The sequence below is a fragment of the Vipera ursinii genome (genome assembly GCF_947247035.1).
Source record: "Vipera ursinii genome assembly, chromosome: 1".
In the NCBI taxonomy this organism is placed as follows: domain Eukaryota; kingdom Metazoa; phylum Chordata; class Lepidosauria; order Squamata; family Viperidae; genus Vipera; species Vipera ursinii.
Window position 1 is genome coordinate 286,608,708 of NC_139512.1, and position 7,630 is coordinate 286,616,337.

The window sequence follows — 7,630 nt, forward strand, 5'->3', positions numbered from 1 at the left end:
AAAGCAAAAGTAAACTGCTTATTTGAACTCTCTTCATTATCCATCTCATATTTGCTAAAATATGCAGAGCCCAATCTTCTTCTTTGTAAGGTTTCAAACAACGTGTACATGCAAAATAGAACAGCCTTAGTCATACCTTTTCCAAGGCTGTGCTTAAAAAAGCCAGTGACTGGTTAAAAGGTATATGAGACAGAGAGTAAAATAATGGTGACTATATATCTCTATTAAACAGCTTGAATAACTTAAGGTAACATTCATCATGTCATGTGAATCAAAGTGGTACAGAATCCATATAAAGGGAGGCAAGCAACTTACTTGCTGCAATTCCTGAAGAGTGCAGTTGCTTACTTTTTATTACATATAGTTCAGTAGTGAAACTCTTTAATGGCTATGTCTCTTAGTTAAAACTCATTCACTTGTGATAGACTTCTATGAATATTAAATAGATTATTTAAATCCTTCACCATTAAGTGCTTGTCTATGTGGTACTTCCTAATTTGTTTGGCTTCAATGAAAATCAAATGGGAAAGGAGAAAACTGAATTACAAAGAGCAGACTCATTTAAAAGAGTACTTTTATGAAAAATGGATGGAATATTTTAAATATCTATGGAGGTTCTCAGTCATCCAGGTCATGGTTATCCCAAGGTGCTTTTTCAAAAGGCACCTGGACTTTGTTTTTACTTGAAGATATTTCACTTCTCATGAAAGAAGCTTCTTTAGTTCAGAAGCAAAGCACATTTGGGACAATATTTAAATAATTCTCAAATTAACTAATTCTTTACATCATTATATTATGCATCATCTTTACAGTTCAGAAACATTGATACTAGTAAAATAATCTCAGGTGTTAACATCACTTTTGGTTAAGTTGAAATTTCCATTAATTAAAATGAAAACAAAAACATTTTTATGCTGTCATAAAAATACCCAAAATATAGCCTCTCATGATCACTTACTTCTGATTAACATAATACAAACTATTTTGTGAATGTTGAAAAACATTGTTTCCTTAATGTGTGACATGTTTTTTTCTCATTTTATGTGTTTTGAGGACTGTACTATAGAGCTGAAAACAAGGACAGTAATATTTATTCAGATACATCAAAAAATAATAGGGTTGGAAATGAACACTCACTGTTTATTTCTTTTGCTTTGGTATTTTTGTGTTTGTATATAAGGTTATTTTATCTGGGTAGCAGAAATCCAGATAAATATTACATAGCATTATAATATTAGAATTTTCTTTCCTGTTTATTGTAATTCAGTTATTCTCTAACTTTTTGTAGGCCATAGGAAGCACTACTGTGTGTAGTGTATATATGGCCATTTAGAGGAAAAATATTTATGAAACATTTATAAATTATTTAACTTTTAATTAGAAATACAAATGCAGACATAACCATGAGTGCACATAAAGTAGCCATTTACTCAATCCAGCTAGAATAAACTACAATGACTTGTTTTTATTCTTTCCAAATATGAAACTCTTTGAGAGCAATAACATTTGATTTAGCTTTATTATATTGGTTCGCTGGTATGTAATAGATGGGGTAGCTTTCTGCAGCATAATGCCTCCCCCACCCCCGGTTGGAAAAAATATCCTGAGTTTTGAGTGATATCCCAGAGAACAGAACATAAAGTTACATTTTATGCCTCTAGAATAGATCTATATGTTAAGCAGCATTTCATTTTCATTATGGCAATAAATTATTTTCTTTAAAACAGGAATATTATTCCAGTGCATGTCATTTTCTTATAAAATTTTATAAAAAGGAACAAGGCAATAGGTGTTTGAAGCTCTTAATAATACACATAGTTTGAAAACCTAAACTGTAAAAGGAGTTTAAACCAGTACTTAAAATATAGTACTCAAAGTTAACTTTGTAAACAACAAAAATCAATAGATCTAATTCCTCTTCTCGTGCTGACTAATCATTAGTAGAAGTGCAATGATCATTTAAACATTAACACTATGTTCTGTGTGATAACATCTTGCTGCCCACAATTATAATTTTAAATTACATGATGATGTAAAAGCTTCATCAAAAAAACTTACTACACAAAGGGACTTTGCAGAAGGAGAACATACAAAAGTATAGAACAAGAAGACATGCTGAAACATTATATACAGTTTGGTGCCTCCAACTGTGTTAACCACAACTTCCATCTTCCATAACCATGTTGGCTGGAGATGGTATGAGGAATGCAGTCTTAATATCTCTGATGGATAGCACACTGAAGACAATTTTGTTCAGAATATGGGGAAGATATTAAATGTAAAAATAACTATCAATAATCAGAATAAAAATAATTCATTAAAGTAAAATAAAAACAAAAAGGTAGTAGGAAAAGAACATACCTCTATAAGATACACGTTTCATTTTTAATATAGGAATGATATATTGGATTGACTAATACATCTGTATTTTAAGAGTGATTAAACATCAATCTTCCTCATCAACCTTTTAAAGCTCTTTAGTGGGTTAGGACACTGAGCTTGTCGATCAGAAGGTTGGCAGTTTGGCGGATCAAATCCCGAGTGCCGCGTAACAGAGTGAGCGCCTGTTACTCGTCCCAGCTTCTGCCAACCTAGCAGTTCGAAAGCACGTAAAAATGCAAGTAGAAAAATAGGGACCACTACGGTGGGAAGGTAACAGCGTTCCGTGCGCCTTTGGTGTCTAGTCATGCTGGCCACATGACCACGGAGACGTCCTCGGACAAGCGCTGGCTCTTTTGGCTTTGAAACGGAGATGAGCACCGGCCCCTAGAGTCGGAAACGACTAGCACGCATGTGCGGGGGAACCTTTACCTTTACCTTTTTAACAGTGTTAGCTGAACTATGACTGGAGAATATCTTGCTGATAGTGTAACCTTTGAATTTCAAAAAAACTTTGACAAAATTCCTTGTCAAAGTTTACTAAATACGAGAACATACCTTTATGGATTGGAACTTGTTTAAAAATGGAAGCCAATTGGAATAAATAGATAATATTCTTAATAGATAGCTAGAAGAAGTGTATTCTTTGAAAATTTGATTTTGGACCAATACTTTTGAATTTACTTACAAAGTATCCTGGGTTACAAGTAAGCAGGGAGCTAGCCAAGGCTTGGATGATGCTAAACATTTTGAAATACGTAGTATGATTGTAAAAACATCCATAAAATTCTCTTCAAACTAGAGATAAATAGGGTACAATTTAAATATAAAGTAATGCATATTGAGTAAAAACTACTGTACGTATAGATTAAGAGAGTCTAAGCTGTATATAAGTAAACAAGAAACAAATAGGGATAATAATGGTTTATTTGATTTAGTGCATGGTTGCTGTGAAAGGGCAAATTCCACAGTATGGATCATTAGGAAAGACCTTTAAAATTGCTAACAGTGTAAAGCTCTTAGACAAATAGATACTTCTACATCTGCAATACTACCTACAATTTTGCCTTCACATTTGAAAACTACAGTAAACTACAATAAGAACTGGAAAGGAGGAGACAACCGGGGATCGTAGATTAACTTTGGCTTGATCCAGCAGAACTAGTCTGTTTTAATTTAATAAAATTCTTATGATGTCATTGGTTAGAACTACGATGTCATTGGTTAGCACTAATGACTATTGACATAACTTAACTGAAAAATCTAAACAGCTTCAAATACTTCGGAAGCATCATCTTGAATGATGGGTCTTTGGACAAAGAAATTGACTCTCAGATTAGCAAGGCCAGCAAGGCGCACGAGTGGCTGCATACTAGAGTGCTCAATCAACAAAACATCTATATTTCCACAAAGCTAAAAGTGTACAGAACTATGGTTATCACTCCTCTCCTGTAGGAATATGATTGCTGGACTCTGTACCGAAGGCACATCAATCAATTGCCAAGAGGACGCAGCCTGGTAGTGGGCTGCGGCCCATATTTTGGGGACCTCCGACATAGACAGTTTAAAAATAACCCATTTGCCACTTTAACATCCAGCCAAGTGAACTAGAACTTGCAGGTCCAGGCAGAACATATTGGCGAGCCCTGCAACGGGAAGTGTCCAACAGGCGCCACCAAAAACTGATAGAAAACTGTGAGCAGCATCACAGAATAACACCCACAATTACTACAAGAATGGATCTCCAGTGCCCCCATTGTATTAGACTCTGTACTACCAGACTGGGACTGCAGAGCTACCTCTGTGTCTACTGATGAATTGCACAATAGTGTGTCTTCTTCAAATCTGATAGACTATTTAGAATACTGTATCTTACTCTTCTAATCATGTCTAATTACAAAGAATGCTTAATTTTATTTTTAAAAATTAATCTGAAAGAATAAATCTTAAAAGGCATTTTTATTTTTAAGCCCCAAACTACAATTTTCTACTTGCGCCAGATTTATTGGATTGAGGATCACTAGGGGGCACTGTCTTATTTTCTGATACAGAAGGCTTGGCATTATACAGTGAAAATATAAGCATAATTTGTACTGAAAATGGTAGTGTTATGTTTCCCACTCACTTTATTTCAAAATTCTAAATCAGATCTATAACTTTTCCTGATTTTATAATTCACCTTTAAGATTCCAGAGACTATAGATACAGCCATTTACTATTTATCGAGAAACTGTATTCATGAGCTGTGTATTCTCCAGCAAATATATATAGGATTGCTGCTCCATAGTAATCTAGAGCAGTGGCCCCCAACCTTTTGGGCTCCAGGGACTAGCTTCTTAGCAGGAGGTGGCATCATCAGACAATGTCACTCAGGGTTACTGTACGTATATCCATGAACCAATTCTAGCAAAGAGATAAATAAATCTGTACTTGTTTGTTGCCATCATGTGGTCATTTGGATTTTTGCAAACCATATACAGCAGCTATGAATATGTGAGATAAAATAGGCAAGAACAAGAATCATAGAAATAGTATCTGGTAATCAAGGTCTCTGTGGTTTTCATTCATTTTCCTAGTTGTTGCTGCTGCTGCTGTTGTGTTTATGTCCTTCCTGACGTAATAGATGAGGATGAAGGGGAAAAAAAACTAATTGGAGATGCGGATGAAGGGGGAAAAAACGATTTCTATCTTTCAATTGACCAAGTGTCTAATGCTTACTAGGCATTAGTAATTGGGTTCAATTTGAAAATTATTTTGCATACAATGTAACAGCACAATAGGAAATAGGAAATGTTTTAGTTTTTGAAAATTGCTTTATTACAGAAAAGTTTTCTAGATATTAAGATACAAAAATGTGGGTTAGACAGCATCACCACCAGATGGATTCGTAGCTGGCTGACCAGCCGTACTCAGCACATGATCATCAATGGAATTGCATCTACATGGAGGGAAGTGTATAGTGGGGTGCCCCAGGGCTCTGTTCTAGGCCAGTGCTCTTCAACATCTTCATCAATGATTTGGATGAGGGGATAGATGGGGAACTCATCAAATTTGCAGACAACACCAAGCTGGCAGGAATAGCCAATACTCCAGAAGATAGGCTTAAGATACAGGAGGATCTGGACAGACTTGAACACTAGGTGCTATCTAACAAAATGAAATTCAATGGTGAAAAAAGTAAGGTTCTACATTTAGGCAAGAAAAATCAAATGTACAGGTATAGTATAGGTGGTGTCTTGCTTAACAGTAGTAACTGTGAGAGGGATCTTGGAGTCCTAGTGGACAATCACTTAAATATGAGCCAGCAGTGTGCTGCAGCTGCCAAAGAAGCCAACACAGTGCTAGGCTACATTAACAGAGGGATAGAATCAAGATCGCGTGAAGTATTAATACCACTTTACAATGCCTCGGTAAGGCCACACTTGGAATACTGCATCCAGTTTTGATCACCATGATGTAAAAAAGATGTTGAGACTCTAGAAAGAGTACAGAGAAGAACAACAAATATGATTAGGGGACTGGAGGCTAAAACATATAAGGAACGGTTGCTGGAATTGGGTATGACTAGTTTAATGAAGAGAAGGGTGAGGGGTGACATGATAGCAGTGTTCCAGTATCTCAGGGGCTGCCACAAACAAGAGGGAGTCAAGCTAGTCTCCAAAGTGCCTGAAGGCAGGACAAGAAGCAATGGATGGAAACTAATCAAGGAGAGAAGCAACCTAGAAATAAGGAGAAACTTCCTGACAGTTAGAACAATTAACCAGTGGAACAACCTGCCTTAAGAAGTGGTGAATGCTCCAACACTGGAAGTTTTTAAGAGGAGACTGGACAGCCATTTGTCTGAAATAGTATAGGTTTCCTGCCTAAGCAGAGAGTTGGACTAGATGACCTCCAAGATCCCTGCCAACATTTGTTGTTGTTAGCTGCGAAGTTGTGTCCGACCCATGGCGACCCTATGGACAACGTTCATCCAGGCCTTCCTATCCTCTACCATCTTCTGGAGTCCATTTAAGCTCATGCCTACTGCTTCAGTGACTCCATCCAGCCACCTCATTCTCTGTCGTCCCCTTCTTCTATTGCCCTCAATCTTTCCCAGCATTAGGCTCTTCTCCAGTGAGTTCTTCCTTCTCATTAGGTGGCCAAAGTATTTGAGTTTTAGCTTCAGGATCTGGCCTTCTAAAGAGCAGTCAGTGTTGATTTCCTCTAGGAGTGACCGCTTTGATCGCATTGCAGTCCAAGGGATTTGCAGGAGTCTTCTCCAACACCATAGTTCAAAGGCCTCAATTCTTTGGTGCTCAGCCTTTCTTATGGTCCAACTTTCACTGCCATACATTGCAACTGGAAAGACTATAGCCTTGACTATATGCACTTTTGTTGACAGGGTGATGTCTCTGCTTTTTAGTGTGCTGTCTAGATTTGCCATGGCTTTCATCCCCAGGAGCGTCTTTTAATTTCTTGGCTACAGTCCCCGTCTGCAGTGATCTTGGAGCCCAGGAAAATAAAATCTGTCACTACCTCCATTTCTTCCCCATCTATTTGCCAGGAATTGAGAGGGCCGGATGCCATGATCTTGGTTTTCTTAATGTTAAGTTTCAACCCAACTTTTGCACTCTCCTTCTTCACCTGCAGCAAGAGGCTCTTTAGTTCTTCTTCACTTTCTGCCATTAGAGTGGTGTCATCTGCATATCTTAGGTTGTTGATATTTCTCCCGGCAATCTTAGTTCCAACTTTTGATTCATCTAGCCCTGCCTTTCTCATGATGTGCTGTGCATATAAGTTAAATAGGCAGGGTGACAGTATACAGCCTTGCCGGACTCCTTTCCCAATTTTGAACCAATCAGTGGTTCCGTGTCCAGTTCTCACTGTTGCTTCTTGGCCCACATATAGGTTTCTCAAGAGACAAATAAGATGGTCTGGTACTCCCATCTCTTTAAGGACTTGCCACAGTTTGTTGTGATGCACACAATCAAAAGCTTTAGCATAGTCAATGAAGCAGAAGTAGATGTTTTTCTGGAACTGTCTAGCTTTCTCCATGATCCACCGTATGTTGGCAATTTGATCTCTAGTTCCTCTGCCTCTTCGAAATCCTGCCTGTACTTCTGGTAGTTCTCGATCCACATACTTTTGCTTTCTTGCATTTCTTTTTCTTTGTGATGGTTTTAGTTGCTAGCTCTTGTACAATGTTGCAAACCTACGTCCATAGTTCTTCAGGCACTCTGTCTATCACAGGGGTCGGCAACCTAAAAAAGAA